This window comes from Anomaloglossus baeobatrachus, unplaced genomic scaffold, assembly GCF_048569485.1.
Source record: "Anomaloglossus baeobatrachus isolate aAnoBae1 unplaced genomic scaffold, aAnoBae1.hap1 Scaffold_103, whole genome shotgun sequence".
NCBI lineage: Eukaryota > Metazoa > Chordata > Amphibia > Anura > Aromobatidae > Anomaloglossus > Anomaloglossus baeobatrachus.
Window position 1 is genome coordinate 344,888 of NW_027441859.1, and position 18,079 is coordinate 362,966.

Here is an 18,079-nt window from a genome sequence, read left to right on the forward strand (position 1 = left end):
CCCCCTCTGCAGCTCCTGGGCTGCATTCTAGAAAGGTCCCTGTTATTATTGTACCCCATGTGAGACCAAAATAAAGACTTAATAAAGTGGTACCTTTTTGTATTCAGATACTGTAAATGTGACACGGGGGCGGGCTTTCTGGCGTCCGTTATTTTGCCTCCTGGTCCTGTATGCCGCTCCCCATTGCTCCTTTCCATAGCTGATGCACCGCCCACTGCTCCAGCCATCCCCGCGCATGCCCAGTGCCAGTCTCACGGAACTGAGCAGTGTGACCGCTGGTGACGTGTGCGCAGGCAAGTGATTATGGGCGGGGCTGTGATTGTTATCAGCAAGTACCCGTCCATAACTGGCACTGGGCATGCACGGGGATGGCTGGAGCAGTGGGCGGTACATCAGCTATAGAAAGGAGCGATGGGGGGGCGGCATACAGAACCAGGAGGCAGAATAACGGATGCCAGAAAGCCCGCCCCCGTGTCACATTTACAGTATCTGAATACAAAAAAGGTACCACTTTATTAAGTCTTTAATTTGGTCTCACATGGGGCACAATAATAACAGGGACCTTTCTAGAATGCAGCCCAGGAGCTGCAGAGGGGGAATCTTTTAGGTTTTGGGCGAAATGTCTGCTGACAAGTTACCTTTAAATCGCTTCCTTGATCCACCAAGCTATCATTCCTTTGGAAAAGGAGCACCCCTCTTTAAGACCCTGAAACAAAAAAAAAAAAAAAAAAAAACACAATGCCTGGCTCTTGCTCCAAGGCCTGGTGACCTCAAGGGAATGCCACAATGCCCAGACATCCAGTGTATGCAGTTGCTCCTCCTTGGGAATCCTAGGTGCCTGACAGAAGGAGGGAAGCACAATCTCCTGAGACCGATGAAAAAAAACCCAGCTACTTTGGGTAAATAGGCAGGGTCGGTACGAAAGAGCACCCGATCTTAAAAAAAAAAAAAAAAAAAAAAGTATAAGGGGGGCACACGGAAAGGGCCTGAAGACCACTCACCCTTCTAGCAGATGTTAGGGTAACGAGCAGAACAAATTTTAGAGTCAAAGATCTAAAAATGGCGTCTAAAAAAGGTTCAAAGGGGGGGCCCCCCCCATCATGGAATCTAGAACCAGATTAAGGTCTAAGGGAGGAACTAAAACAGGGAATCAGTGTAGCTCTCTGGCAAGAAGAGATGAACCTCTTCACCCATCGACCACCCGCCAAGACTTGACTGATAAAGTGCCGCTAAGGCCAACACCTGAACCTTCAAGGTGCTCACTGACAGCCATAAGTCATGACCCCTGTGAAGAAACTCTAGAATATCCCTCCCAGGAGGGTCACCCACTGGACACCCACCAAAAAAGGACAGGAACTTTATACACACCCTTGTATAGATTCTGGTAGAGGCCGGCTTCCGACCACGCAAGAGAATGGAAACAAGACCAGAGGAGAACCTCAATCCTCTAGCAATCGCCTTTCAAACTTCAGGCCATCAAATGAAAGCTATAATCTAAATTTTCGTATAAAATTATTAAATATATTTTATTTCTATCTATATGTTAAAAATTAATATTTTTATTCAATTGTTAAAATAAATATTTGTTACAAAAACATAGAAATACTAGGCAGGAGAAAGTCCCATAAATTATAGCAGCGGTTTACCAAATAAAATACTAAATGCAATAACCATTATATATTACCGTATTTTTCACTTTATAAGACGCACTGGATTTAAGACGCACCCCAAATTTAGACATAAAAAAAAAGTGAAAAAATAAAAATGGGGTCCGTCTTATATTCAGGTGTTGTCTTACCTGAGGGGGGGCAGCAGTGGTGGTGAAGCCAGGGTCATGGGAGGCAGAGGTTGTGCTGGCAGGTGCAGCGGGTCAGTGGCGGTGGCATCCGTGGTATGCAGGTGCGGCGGAGTCCATGGTATGCAGGTGCGGCGGGGTCCGTGGTGGAGGCTGCTGCGGCGGGTGAGTGGTGCAGCAGGCCGGCGCGATGAGTGTCCCAGTGTCCGCGGTCCCGTTTCAAATGATAGCGCCTGGAGCAGCGCATGCGCAGATGGAGCTCTCATCCAAGGGCTCCATCTGCGCACGCGCCCGCTCCCGGCGCCATCATTTGAAACTGGGACCGCGGACACACTAACACAGGGTAACCTGCTGCACAGCTGCCCGCACGCAGAGTAGCAGCCAGGCACCCGGCTGCCGCTCGCATGGAGGCACGTGGCTGCCGCCTGCACGGAGGCACAGGCACCCGACTGCCACCCGCAGAGGCACCGGACTGCCACCCACAGGCAAGCACAGGTAACCGGCTGCTTGCACGCAGCCACAAACACCCGGCCACCTGATCACCGCACAGACAGGAGTCCCAGGTAAAGCTATATTCGATTTTAAGACGCACCCCTCCTTTTCCTCCCAAATTTTTGGGAGGAAAGAAGGGAATTTTGTTACTTACCGTAAATTCCTTTTCTTCTAGCTCTTATTGGGAGACCCAGACGATTGGGGTATAGCTACTGCCCTCTGGAGGCCACACAAAGCACTACATCAAAAGTGCAAGGCCCCTCCTCCTCTGGCTATACCCCCCCCGTGGTATCACGGGTTCTCCAGTTTTAGTGCCAAAGCAAGAAGGAGGAAGCCAATAACTGGTTTAAACAAATTAACTCCGAATAACATCGGAGAACTGAAAAACCGTTCAACATGAACAACATGTGTACCCGCAATCAACAAAAAAACATCCCGAAGGACAACAGGGCGGGTGCTGGGTCTCCCAATAAGAGCTAGAAGAAAAGGAATTTACGGTAAGTAACAAAATTCCCTTCTTCTTCAGCGCTCTATTGGGAGACCCAGACGATTGGGACGTCCAAAAGCTGTCCCTGGGTGGGTAAATAAATACCTCATGTTAGAGCTGCAAAACAGCCCTCCCCTACGGGGGTGTCACTGCCGCCTGCAGGACTCTTCTACCTAAACTGGCATCCGCCGAAGCATAGGTATGCACCTGATAATGCTTGGTGAAAGTGTGCAGACTGGACCAGGTAGCTGCCTGGCACACCTGTTGAGCCGAAGCCTGGTGACGTAATGCCCAGGACGCACCCACGGCTCTGGTTGAGTGGGCTTTTAGCCCTGAAGGAACCGGAAGCCCCGCAGAACGGTAGGCCTCTAGAATTGGTTCTTTGATCCATCGAGCCAGGGTGGCTTTAGAAGCCTGCAACCCCTTGCGCGGACCAGCGACAAGGACGAAAAGTGCATCGGCACGGCGTATGGGCGCCGTGCGGGAAATGTAGATTCTGAGTGCTCTCACCAGATCTAACAAAAGTAAATCCTTCTCATACCGATGAACTGCATGAGGACAAAACGAAGGCAAAGAGATATCCTGATTAAGATGAAAAAAGGATACCACCTTCGGGAGAAACTCCTGAATGGGGCGCAGCACTACCTTGTCCTGGTGGAAGACCAGGAAAGGAGCCTTGGATGACAGCGCTGCCAGCTCAGACACTCTCCGAAGAGATGTGATCGCTACCAGAAAAGCCACTTTCTGTGATAGTCTAGAAAGTGAAACCTCCCTCAGAAGCTCGAAGGGCGGCTTCTGGAGGACAACTAGTACCCTGTTCAGATCCCATGGATCTAACGGCCGCTTGTACGGGGGTACGATATGGCAAACCCCCTGTAGGAACGTGCGCACCTTAGGAAGGCGCGCCAAACGCCTCTGAAAAAAGACGGATAGCACCGAGACCTGACCTTTAAGGGGGCCGAGCGACAAACCTTTTTTCTAACCCAGATTGCAGGAAAGATAGAAAGGTAGGCAATGCAAATGGCCAGGGAGACACTCCCTGAGCAGAGCACCAGGATAAGAATATCCTCCACGTTCTGTGGTAGATCTTAGCAGACGTGGGCTTCCTAGCCTGTCTCATGGTGGCAACGACCCCTTGGGATAATCCTGAAGACGCTAGGATCCAGGACTCAATGGCCACACAGTCAGGTTCAGGGCCGCAGAATTCCGATGGAAAAACGGCCCTTGGAACAGTAAGTCTGGTCGGTCTGGTAGTGCCCACGGTTGGCCGACCGTGATATGCCACAGATCCGGATACCACGCCCTCCTCGGCCAGTCTGGGGCGACGAGTATGACGCGGCTGCAATCGGATCTGATCTTGCGTAGCACTCTGGGCAAGAGTGCCAGAGGTGGAAACACATAAGGGAGCCGGAACTGCGACCAATCTTGCACTAAGGCGTCTGCCGCCAGAGCTCTTTGATCGCGAGACCGTGCCATGAAGGTTGGGACCTTGTTGTTGTGCCGGGACGCCATTAGGTCGACGTCCGGCCTTCTCCATCGGCGACAGATTTCCTGAAACACGTCCGGGTGAAGGGACCATTCCCCTGCGTCCATGCCCTGGCCACTGAGGAAGTCTGCTTCCCAATTTTCTACGCCGGGGATGTGAACTGCGGATATGGTGGAGGCCGTGGCGTCCACCCACATCAGAATCCGCCGGACTTCCTGGAAGGCTTGCCGACTGCGTGTCCCTTGGTGGTTGACGTATGCCACCGCTGTGGAGTTGTCCGACTGAATTCGGATCTGCCTTCCTTCCAGCCACTGCTGGAAGGCTATAAGGGCAAGATACACTGCTCTGATTTCCAGAACATTGATCTGAAAGGTGGACTCCTGCTGAGTCCACGTACCCTGAGCCCTGTGGTGGAGAAAAAACTGCTCCCCACCCTAACAGACTCGCATCTGTCGTGACCACCGCCCAAGACGGTGGTAGGAAGGATCTTCCCTGTGATAATGAGGTGGGAAGAAGCCACCATTACAGAGAGTCCTTGGCCGTCTGTGAAAGGGATACTTTCCTGTTCAGGGATGTTGACTTCCCGTCCCATTGGCGGAGAATGTCCCATTGAAGTGGACGCAGATGAAACTGCGTAAACGGAACCGCCTCCATTGCTCATCTTCCCGAGGAAGTGCATGAGGCGTCTTAAGGAGTGCGACTGACCTTGAAGGAGAGTCTGCACCCCAGTCTGTAGTGACCGCTGCTTGTCCAGCGGAAGCTTCACTAGCGCTGAGAGGGTATGAAAATCCTGCCAAGATACGTTAGTGATTGGGTCGGTGACAGGTTTGGCTTTGAGAAGTTGATGAGCCACCCAAACGTCTGGAGAGTCTCCAGCGCAACATTCAGGCTGAGTTGGCATGCCTCTTGAGAGGGTGCCTTGCCAAGTAGATCATCCAAGTAAGGGATCACAGAGTGTCCCTGTGAGTGCAAGACTGCTACCCCTGCCGCCATGACCTTGGTGAACACCCGTGGGGCTGTCGCCAGACCGAATGGCAGAGCTACGCACTGAAGATGGTCGTCACCTATCACGAAACGTAGAAAAACATTGGTGCTCTGTAGCAATCGGCACGTGGAGATAAGCATCTTTGATGTCTATTGATGCTAGGAAATTTCCTTGAGACATTGAGGCAATGACGGAGCGGAGGGTTTCATCCGGAACCGCCTGGCCTCCACGTGCTTGTTGAGCAGTTTTAGGTCCAGAACGGAACGGAAAGAGCCATCCTTTTTTGGCACCACAACCAGATTGGAGAAAAACCGTGTCTTGTTCCTGAAGAGGAACAGGGATTACCACTCCTTCTGCCTGCAGAAGGGCATCGGCTCGGTGGGGAGGTGGGGACGGTCTGAAGAATCGAGTCGGAGGACGAGAACCGAACTCTGTCCTGTGCACGTGGGCACAATGTCCCTCACCCACCGGTCTGTGACCTGTGGCAGCTAAATGTCGCCAAAGGCGAGCGAGTCTGCCATCAACCGTGGATGCGGAGAGATGAGAGAGCTGAGAGTCATGAGGAGACCGCCTTGGTAGCGGTTCCTCCGGCTGCCTTCCTTGGGCGTGATTGAGCCCGGCCGGAAGCTGAGCCCCTCTGAGGCTTTTCAGCCCTTTTGGACGAGGACAAGTGGGACCTGCCCGAGCTTGGGAAGGACCGAAACCTCGACTGTCCTTCCAGGACAGCATCAATAGGGTAAGTCGCAATGCAGACATTGCGAGGTTACGGACGCCCCTGCGGCATAGATGTACATATGCTCAAGACCAGCTGCGTCAAGAACAGCTGAAAGCTTAGGGTGCCCCTACGGCTGTGAATGCCGGAGCAACCGACACGCCGATAGCCTCATAGACAGATTTCAATCAGAGTCCATCTGTCAGTCAATGGCATCTTTAAGTGAAGTCCCATCTCCACTGCAACTATGGCTTTAGCCGCAAGCCTGGAGATTGGAGAATCCACCTTTGGACCCTGGGTCCAGCGCTTGACCACGTCAGGGGGAAGGGGATAACGTGTATCCTTAATACGTTTGGAGAAAACGCTTATCTGGTAAGCGTGGTGTTCCTGGACTGCTTCTCTGAATTCAGCGTGGCCAGAAAATTACTCAATATACGTTTGAGCTACTGGAATGGGACTTCTCCTGCTGTGAAGCTGACTCCTCCGCTGGGGGAGCTGAGGGAGAAAGATCCAACATTCCATTGATGGACGCTATAGGATCATTCCTTATGGCGTCACCATCCGGTGTATCCGGATTGAGAGCGGTGTCAGGATCAAAGTCCTGATGAGCTACGTCTGCCTCACCATACAGAGAGTCCTCCTGGGACCCCCCCGCACCGATTTTATTCCAAATGAGGGTGGCCAGGGAGCAATGAACCAGATTGCGCATGGCCTGTCTGATGACAATATATCAGCCAAAACTGCAACTCTGTCCCTGTCCTTGGACAGGGTTGACAGGTTGTTTCCTTTGGCCACCTCTAGGAGAGACCCCGGCTGACCAAGTGCTACAGGAGAGCATTGCAGACAATGGGGGTCAGTGCCGTGGAACAGTATCACATGCAGTAAAAACAGCATTGAAAGCCTGTGTTGCTTATATGCTGCTGCCGACTAGCCATCTAGGATTATAGCGCCAAGAATGGCGACCGTACAGTGCAATGTATAGCATCCCAGCACAAGTACAAATGACCACTGCAGCACATGCAATACAAGCAGCGTAGAAGCCTGTGCCGTGGCACCCCAGCTCTACTGCTGCTGTAGACTAGTCATCTAGGGGAATATGGCCCAGAAGAGTGACCATACAGTGCAATGTATAGCATACAAGCACCAGTACAAATGCACACTGCAGCCCATGCAAAACAAGCAGCATAGAAAAAAACCTGTGCCCCAGCACCCTTGGTTTTCTGCTGCTATAGTCTAGCCCTTCCAGGAGAATATAGCTAAGACTAGCGACTGTACAGTGGAATGTACAACACAAAAACACAAATGAGCATCTCAGTCTGCGATACAAGTAGCCTAGAAAGCCTGTGCCTTAGCACACCTGCTTTCCTGCTGCTAATGTGTCGCTCCCCAAGCGGGCATATAGCGACCTGTGCAGTTAAAAACAACACATGTACACACTGCATTTATCTGTGTTCAGCACTATGTGTGCCGCTTACCGCCCGCCTATCAGCGGGTGTATGATCGCCACCGTCCTGCCTGGTTGCTGAAAATCCGAGCTCGGACTTCAGTAATGGCTGCCGGCTTCTTCCCCAGCTCATGTGAGGAGGGGCGGGCCGTGGGCGTGCCCCCAAGGCAGAGCGGGAATCCGGCGCCCGACAGTGTGCAGTGAGAGGGCTGGAGCATGTAAAAAGGCTCCAGCCCTCGGCGCTGCTGATTGCTCAGCGCCTGTCCCCTTCCCTGAGTGACAGGGAGGGGGCGGGAACGAAGCGGCCCTAGGCCGCAGAAGCCGGGGACTGTATTTATAAGCGCCGCCGCCGTAAAAGCGCGGTCGGCGCCCAGTCCCCGGCGAACTACAAGTCCCAGCCGCGCCGCCGCTCCCGGAGCGTCCGGCGCGGTAGTTCCCAAAACACAAAGTCACTCAGCAAAGCTGCAGTGACTGTAACCCATTACTGTCCCCGGCGCACTAGCACACCCAGCAAGCCTGGAGTGTGTTGTGCCTGTGTGTACGGGGACACAGAGTACCTGTAATGGTGCAGGGCCATGTCCCTGAACGGTACTCCAGCTCCGTATCCAACAGGTTCAAATGGGTCTGTGGATGGAGCCCGGCGTCAGAGCTTTGAGGCCGGCAGGATCCCACTTCCACAGAGCCTCTCAGGGGGATGTGGAAGGAAAGCAGCATGTCAGGCTCCAGCCCTGTACCAGCAATAGGTACCTCAACCTTACAACACCATCCAGGGGTGAGAAGGGAGCATGCTGGGGACACTATATGTGTCCTCTTTTCTTCCATCCGACATAGTCAGCAGCTACTGCTGACTAAAATCTGTGGAGCTATGCGTGGATGTCTGACCTCCTTCGCACACAAAGCTAAAACTGGAGAACCCGTGATACCACGGGGGGGGTATAGCCAGAGGAGGAGGGGCCTTGCACTTTTGATGTAGTGCTTTGTGTGGCCTCCAGAGGGCAGTAGCTATACCCCAATCGTCTGGGTCTCCCAATAGAGCGCTGAAGAAAGTGAGTCTTATAATGAGAAAAATACGGTATAAGTATCTATATATATCATGCATAGCAAAGTGCACAGTGCAGAATTAAATATTAGAATAATATGGTATGCATGAATAAGATATGGTATAACTACCTTTAATATCAAAAAGATAGAGATCTATATATAGGGCGGAACGGTGGCTCAGTGGTTAGCACTGCAGTCTTGCAGCGCTGGGGTCCTGGGTTCAAATCCCACCAAGGACAACATCTGCAAGGAGTTTATGTTTTCCCCGTGTTTGCGTGGGTTTCCTCCAGGTTCTCCGGTTTCCTCCCACACTCCAAAAACATACTGATTGGGGCTCACAATCTGAGGTCCCTATGGGGACAGTGTTGCCAATGTATGTAAAGCGCTGTGGAATCAATAGCGCTATTATATATATATATATATATATATATATATATATATATATATATATATATATATATATATATATATGCGCTAAAATGTGCTAATCTTATAAAGGGAATTATACCTTTTACGTGGTCAAAATTAATCCAGGCGTGCCGACGCGCGTTTCAGTGTTCCTTTCCTCAGGGGGTTCTCAGGGAGACCCTGACATTGTCCAACCCCCGAATATGAAGCGCTGTGAGAGGTCCCTGTGCAGGGTGGATAAAAATAAATTTAAAAAAAAAAAAAAAAAAAAGGATTTTTTTTATTTAAAATCAGATTTTTTTTTAAATCGGATTTTTTTTTTTTATTTAAATCGGATTTTTTTCAATAAACTGCTTTTTGAGGAAAATATTTTACCATCCAAAGGTTCTTCCATCATGAGATAAAGCTGAGTTGTTTAACTCAGTAGAATAAAGGATGTATATGTGTAACATTCACAATGCCATGCTCTTCCAGAGGTTTCTGTAGGATTAGTGGGAAGTTTCTCTCCTATATTATCACAGACGCTCGCTTTACTTACGCAGTTCTCAAAACTGAATTTGACTCCAAAGAGGTCCCAGCCTCTTCTTCACGGCAAAAATATTACAACATGAACAGAGTTGAGAAAAAGACCTTAATCCTATTGTTCTACAAACCTATGAATACAGAATCAACCCCTTCAGTGCCAAGTCCAAGAAGTTAGACAATATGTTTGATTGTTTGGAGTGGAATAGATCTGCACAACACAAGAAGAATGTGAATCTAAAGGCCCCGTCACACTAAGCAACATCGCTAGCAACATCGCTGGTAACGAACAACTTTTGTGACGTTGCTAGCGATGTTGCTGTGTGTGACATCCAGCAACAACCTGGCCCCTGCTGTGAGGTCGTTGGTTGTTGCTGAATGTCCTGGGCCATTTTTTAGTTGTTGCTGTCCTGCTGTGAAGCACAGATCGCTGTGTGTGACAGCGAGACAGCAACAACTAATGTGCAGTGAGCAGGGAGCCAGCTTCTGCTGAGGCTGGTAACTAATGTAAACATCGGGTAACCAAGAAGCCCTGTCCTTGGTTACCCGATATTTACCTTTGATACCAGCCTCCTCCGCTCTCACTGTCAGTGCCGGCTCCTGCTCTGTGCACATGTAGCTGCAGCACACATCAGGTAATTAACCCGATGTGTGCTGTAACTAGGAGAGCAAGGAGCCAGCACTAAGCAGTGTGCGCTGCTCCCTGCTCTGTGCACATTTAGCTGCAGCACACATCAGGCAATTAACCCGATGTGTGCTGTAACTAGGAGAGCAAGGAGCCAGCGCTAAGCATTGTGCGCTGCTCCCTGCTCTGTGCACATTTAGCTGCAGCACACATCGGGTTAATTAACCTGATGTGTGCTGTAACTAGGAGACTGGGGGCTGGTCACTGGTTGCTGGTGAGCTCACCAGCAACTCGTGTAGCCACGCTCCAGCGATCCCTGCCAGGTCAGGTTGCTGGTGGGATCGCTGGAGCGTCGCAGTGTGACAGCTCACCAGCAACCTCCTAGCAACTTACCAGCGATCCCTATCGTTGTTGGGATCGCTGGTAAGTTGCTTAGTGTGACTGGACCTTAAGTGTGAGGAGGAGGAAGGGCAAGCAGACAAGAAAATGAAAGTGAAACTTTGAGCACAATACTGCAGCATAGCCACAGACAGACAAGTCTGGATCTGTTTGTGTGTACGATCTGAGGTTTATTACATTCTTTCCTTATAATGGCAGCAGGCCGTAAAAGAGACCCAGTTTGGGAATATTTTAATGAAGCTCCTTCGCCTATCGGTAAGGCAGGCATGCGTGCAAAATGCAAACGATGCAACAAAGAGATGCAAGGCCTGGTGGCGCGAATGAGGCAACATCATGAGAAGTGCGGTGATGAAGATGACCAAAGAAACACTTCTGAACAGGCAGGATCTTCAGGTTGGTAAACATTTTTATTGAATCCCATTTCTAAAGACTGAACTGTCATGTGTGAGAAAAATTATATTTCTTACTATTACTGCATGTTACTGTCATTTGGTACAGTTATGAAGAAAAATAAATATTCCTTTTGGGGCAGGGGCAGTGATGTGTTGTGTACAATAAGCAGAAATTGTATAACAAACAATAAAATAACAGCATTGACTTTTTTTGTTTAGGGGAATTCATGGATTCTGGAAACTATCCTCCTCCAAGATCACCATCACCCTGTTCTACAGTTTCAGAGTTAGGCTACTTTCACACATCCGGTTTGAGCCCTGCGGCTCAATCCGGCTGTGAAAACTATGCAACGGATGCGGCAAAAACACCGCATCCTTTGCATAAGTTTTTACATGCGGCCCGTCCGTTTTTTTCCGGTTGCGGCATGCTACTGCGCATGCGCAGTGGAAAAAACCGCATGCGGCGACCGGATGCGGTTTTTTCCGCATCGCGCCGCATCCGGCCTCCATAGGTATGCATTGAAAAATGCGCCGCAGCGGCCGGATGCGGCGCGATGCGGTGTTTTTTGCCGGAGCAAAAAACGTTGCAGGGAACGTTCGATCCGGCCGCGGCATCGGCTAAATCTGCCGCATGCGGCCAAAACCGGGCCGAACGCAAGCCCCTGCGGCACAATACGGCACTAATGTAAGTCTATGCAGAAAAAAAACGCAACCGGCGTTACAAAAGCCGGTTGCGGTTTTTCTGCAGAACGCCGTATTGTGCCGCAGAGCAAAAATCCGGATGTGTGAAAGTACCCTTATCCATCCAGGATTGTGCTTTATTAGCAGCATCATCATCAGACACCCACAGCCACATATCACCGTCACCCAAAAGGAAGAAAAAACCTTTACCTCCTGGAACCACCATAGATAGGTTTGTGATCAGAACTAGCAGATTAGAAAAAGTTGATTGATGAAAAAATTGCCCAGTTTATTTATGCAACGAACTCTTCTTTCCGTCTGACTGAGAACCCACATTTCATTAATATGGTTCAGTCACTGAGACCAGGATACAGTCCACCCAGCAGAGCTGATGTTGCAGGGAAACTGCTGGGTCAAGTATATGACAGAGAAATGGAGCAATGTGCAACAGCTCTGGAGGGTAAAATTGTTAACCTAAGTATTGATGGGTGGAGTAATGTCCACAATGATCCTATTGTATGTGCTTGTATAACAGAAGAAGGTAGAAGATACTTTAAGGAAGGTCACACCAGTAAACTGGTGGAAGTCACTTAAGCGCTTGGATTTAGAGACTGTTCAAGTAATGATTTCACTTTTAACAGCAGTAGCTTCTTCTGCAGGCGTTGAAAGAATATTCTCTTCCTTTGGACTCATTCTAAATTGAGAAATCGGTTGGGACCCAATAAAGCAGGAAAGCTTTGTTTTTTTTTTTCCAGATTATGAATAGGAACAAAGAAGATGATGATGATGAAGATGACGACACGTGAGCTACAGAGGACAGCAGGGACAGTAGTATTTAAGTTTTTCATGTGTCGGCTGGGCTGACAGTCTGAAGTTTCTTAAAATATATATATATATTTTGTTTAGCCAAATTAGTTAACAAACATGGATGTTTGTTTAAGCAAATAACTTATGCTGTAATGTTATTGTTTCAGTTGAATAAATGTATTTAAATTGTTATTAAGGTCAGGAATATTTTTCTCCTTCCTAAGTACAACAGAACAGTGGTGTCCAAATATGAATGATTAACCCATTAAACTGGGGAGAAAAAAGTAATATAAAAAGTGATTCTAAAATCTTCATCTACTTGCATGTGAAAGTAGCAAGAACTAGTTTAGGTAGAAACTTTGATTTAAATCACCGATTTAAATCAAGCCTTACTGACTAGTGATTTAAATCAGTTAGATTTAAATCAAATCCACCCTGTCCCTGTGCTAGGGAGAATCTTGTCCTTGACCCCCAAAAGGGAGGGAGATCTTGTGCCACCCTGGGGATTGATGCATAAACTGCCCCCCTGTTGTCTGAAAGCATCCTGACTTGTGTTCCCACAAGATGAAGCAGAAGAGAGTGCAGAGCCTTTCCTATTGCGGAGAACACCCTCAAGTTTGAGGAGTTTTGACTTCCTTGAGGACTCCAGGTTCCCTGCAACCCTAGAGCCCGCAATTGAGCCCCCCCAACCTAGTGCGCTGGCGTCGGTTGTGATGATAACCTAACACTGAAGAAACGAGGGAACGCAAGCCAAGAGATTCCGAACCTGTAGCCACCAGCGGAGGGAAAGGACAACTCAGGAACAAAATAAATAAAAACCACAGCCACACCATGATTTACCAGATGGATATGTATAAATGTAGTTAAAAAAAAAAAAAATAATAATAATATCAGTGTCAAAAGAACTGGATGGGACTCAGGCAAGTCGCTAATAATATATGAACAAAAAGAAAACTACGACCAAAATCCCAATTTGCTGAAAGTGATGAATTTTATTGAAAACAGGGTAGGTGTAGGGCGGCACAATTACAAGTGGGAACACAGGCAAAAGGGATCACTAGTAAAGGGAATAAATACCCGCCCACTGGCAATTAAACAACCTATTCATATAAATGATGTACATGTACATAGAAGAACCTTTACATTGTTGCATGTACAAGACACAAAATTGCTGGAGATTCTCCATGCAGGAGGTAAATTTATTGGCGTCACAGGACCTAAGAAATCTCACAGAGTATTGTATCATCACCACAATCACGGTAGTGAGGCAGTTAAATTAAAGTAACCTACAGTAATATCATGAAAAGTCAAGGACTACACTGCTGCTTATAGCAAAGCGTGGTGAATGAAGGACCCTGGCACACCTAAGGCCGGTACAAATGTATCGACAGGGACTAAGACAACCTGGTCTCTAATATTTCCATACCTGGAGAGAGAACCGGTGATCCACGTGGTGCCCGCGTCCACCCGACGGCCGTTTCGGCTCTAGAAGCTTTCGTCAGGGGGAGTGGTGAAGTGAAGGGGAGTGTGCATTAAAACCAGGGCATCAGCCAATCACACCCGGTGGGGGTGGCCATGACGCATGGAGTGCCCCAGCAACAAAGGACGCCACTCGCGCTCTGAGTCACCCCACATCTGACATTTCCGGTCACATGACAGCCGCGCGTTATTACGCGGCGATCATGTGAACTGAAGTCACATGGGGTTGGATCGACAGCAGCACGATGACGTCCCAGCGCCAGTAGCACGCATGCGTACTCGCCAACCGGGGCTGCTAAGTGCAACATAGGATCACGGCAGCCACGTAGCATCTTAATCCGCAACGATTATTGCCAAATTGCAGGGATAATCAAACATACCATATAATCTTGCACAAAATGCATAGCAAAAGATTAAATCATTCTGGCACCAATCTGATAGGCAATATACGGTAGAAAACATGATAGATATATTGTCCACAAACTACCACTTATAAACAGATAGTTATATGGAGAACGTGTGACAGTGTATCCAAATCTAAATCCGTGAAATTATCACCATAATCATTATATCATGGATATAACCATGTAAAGTTTGGGATATAATGCCCACTTCGCCACATGTCACAAATCAACCCACATTAATTTAATATAGCCAATATATACAAAGAGAAAGTTAGTACAGCAAGGATGATATTCTTCATATATTCATGGCAGCTCAAATGATTCCAAAAAAGTCCGGCTTGTACACAAGCTAAGGCCACATAACTGTCGGATCCTACAAGCGAAAGGATGACTTCTAAATAAAAAACAAATACATATAAATATATATACACCTTAAAATCAAAAAAGAAAACCCCAGAACCACAACCATCACAAGAATGAGGCATAAGAAATATTTTCATTAAGACCCATAGGGTGAAGGGTTTTTAGAGTCCAAATCCACTTGGTCTCCATCCTAGCCAATCTTTGGCTAATTTTGCCACCACGGATATTTATATCAAGATGGTCACTGCCTCTGACCCTTAATAATGTCGGATTAGACTGATGGTATTGTCCAAAGTGACGAGGAATGGTCTTCAATGAAGAGATATCTAGACAGTCTGCCGCTGCCACTATCCCATTTACATGCTCCCGAATTCGCACTTTGAACTGTCTAGTCGTCAAGCCGACAAAATTTGGGACAGGGGCAGGTGGCATAATAAATAACTGCCGTCGTGGTACAAGTTATGAATTTCTTGATAGAAAAAGTGTGTACCCCCGCAGAATCGGAAAAGGAATCAGTCCTGTCATCAATTTGACAGGCCACACAGTGGCTACAAGGTACACATCCAGTACGAGGAGTCACAGAGCAAAAGGGAGATGGCTGAGTAGCACCCTCGTAGTGGCTGGTAACAAGATGGTCACGTAGATTTTTAGATCTCCGAATACTTAACATAGGTCTGCCAGGAATTATTCGGGCTAGAACAGGAACCGCCTGCAACACTGGCCAAAATTTTTGTAAGCAAGATCTCATAGCTAGAAATTGACCATGATAGTCTGTGACAAACCTTACCATGTCACATGGTTGAGACCTCTTAGGGGCATATAACAAGGAGTGACGGGTGGAAGGAACTGGATGGGACTAAGTCGCTAATATGTGTCCCATCCAGTTCTTTGGACACTGATTTTTTTACTACATTTATACATATCCATCTCGTAAATCATGGCGTGGCTGTGGTTTTTATTTATTACTAACATTGCTGTGTTTAGCACAGGCATCTGTCTCAGCCATGGACAATAAAGTGAAGGAGAAATGTTGGCTGGACCAAGATAACCAGGTGTATGGTGATTCTGAGTGCGGTACACCATCTACAAGCGATCACAATTTTGAGGAGGCTTTTCAGTCATTCAACAATTACATTTAAAAAAGATCTAAATTATGGTGGAATCGCCTATTTTTACAAAAATATATTTTCAAAAAATTAAAAGGGACTGTATCGTCTAATTTTTATTTTTTTTTGTAGGCCAAATCAGCTAACAATATTATTATAATTGTGTAACAGCTATTTTCTTAATGTAATCCAACTTTTAAATATGTAAAATAAAACTTTTATGTAAAAAATACTTATAATTGCCAGTAGGGGGAGCATCTTCCTGTGTACACATCAAAAAGCTATAGTAATCCTTAGTAGAATTACGATAGCTGCAAATTTGGTCAGTCACTAGATGACATGCCTATTCTCCTCCCCTTTTGGGTGCAGTGTATTTCATAGTAATGTGTCGCCATTTTCTGGGTGACTGTATATGAATTGTACAACTCCACCCGGAAGTAAAGTGGAAACACATTTATACATACATACATACATACATACACACACACATCTATCTTACACACATACAGTTAGGTCCAGAAATATTTGGACAGTGACACAATTTTCGCGAGTTGGGCTCTGCATGCCACCACATTGGATTTGAAATGAAACCTCTACAACAGAATTCAAGTGCAGATTGTAACGTTTAATTTGAAGGTTTGAACAAAAATATCTGATAGAAATTGTAGGAATTGTACACATTTCTTTACAAACACTCCACATTTTAGGAGGTCAAAAGTAATTGGACAAATAAACCAAACTCAAACAAAATATTTTTATTTTCAATATTTTGTTGCGAATCCTTTGGAGGCAATCACTGCCTTAAAGGGAACCAACCATCAGGATTTTCGTGTATAAGCTGCAGCCAGTGCAGTACTGGCACTATCAGGCACAGTGTGTACATACCATTAGGGTGCAGCTCGGGTGTTTAGTCAGTGAAATCCAACTTTATAAAGTTTGAAATTTCGTGCACTTTTTGATTGACGTGTGCACCTCTCTGTTAATGTCCGGGCGGGTTATGCAGGAGTTCCCCGCCCCCCCACCAGCCTGTTCCTCCCTCTCTCCTGATGTCCGGGCGGGTTATGCACGTGTTCCCCGCCCCCCCCGCGCCGCCTGTTCCTCCCTCCCTCCGGCTGTATGTAAAATGCTAATCTTCAGAAACATGGCGCCGGAGTGGGCCTCTGCGCATCGCGCTTATCTCCGGCGCCATGTTTCTGAAGCCCGCATTACACAGCTTGGTGTCTGCTGACTGCAGAACAGCTGATCGGAGGACGCGATCAGCTGTAGCTAAGATGACGTGCCGCCTCAGGACACCGGGCCAGGACAGGAGCCTGCCAGCGACATCGGGGGTCAGGTGAGGTAAGTTCACAATGGACTCACATGACCCCGTGACGGCAGTGCTGCGAGACCCGGTCACGGTAGTGATATCGGGCGGCACTGTCTTCACGGGGTCAGGTGAATGAAATTACTAGCACCTGTGATGTCATTGCCCCAGCAGGCACGCACACATTATACACACACTGCTGTGTGGCTCACCTTCTGAGTTCCAGGTCACTGCAGGAAAGCACTCACAGCTGTGTGTGTGTATAATGTGTGTATGCGCGCGTGTACTTATGTGTGTATGCGCGCGTGTACTTATGTGTGTATGCGCGCGTGTACTTATGTGTGTATGCGCGCGTGTACTTATGTGTGTATGCGCGCGTGTACTTATGTGTGTATGCGCGCGTGTACTTATGTGTGTATGCGCGCGTGTACTTATGTGTGTATGCGCGCGTGTACTTATGTGTGTATGCGCGCGTGTACTTATGTGTGTATGCGCGCGTGTACTTATGTGTGTATGCGCGCGTGTACTTATGTGTGTATGCGCGCGTGTACTTATGTGTGTATGCGCGCGTGTACTTATGTGTGTATGCGCGCGTGTACTTGTGTGTATGCGCGCGTGTACTTATGTGTGTATGCGCGCGTGTACTTATGTGTGTATGCGCGCGTGTACTTATGTGTGTATGCGCGCGTGTACTTATGTGTGTATGCGCGCGTGTACTTATGTGTGTATGCGCGCGTGTACTTATGTGTGTATGCGCGCGTGTACTTATGTGTGTATGCGCGCGTATAATGTGTGTGCGCGCGTATGTGTGTGCGCGCGTATAATGTGTGTGCGCGCGTATAATGTGTGTGCGCGCGTATAATGTGTGTGCGCGCGTATAATGTGTGTGCGCGCGTATAATGTGTGTGCGCGCGTATAATGTGTGTGCGCGCGTATAATGTGTGTGCGCGCGTATAATGTGTGTGCGCGCGTATAATGTGTGTGCGCGCGTATAATGTGTGTGCGCGCGTATAATGTGTGTGCGCGCGTATAATGTGTGTGCGCGCGTATAATGTGTGTGCGCGCGTATAATGTGTGTGCGCGCGTATAATGTGTGTGCGCGCGTATAATGTGTGTGCGCGCGTATAATGTGTGTGCGCGCGTATAAT

General features: G+C 48.0%; 1 protein-coding gene across 2 annotated transcripts in view; it reads right to left on the reverse strand.

Moving 5' to 3' along the window:
* CCT5 (chaperonin containing TCP1 subunit 5) overlaps positions 1-18,079 on the reverse strand; it is a 422,120-nt gene that overhangs the window by 327,089 nt on the left and 76,952 nt on the right. The gene's annotated exons all lie outside the window — the stretch shown is intronic.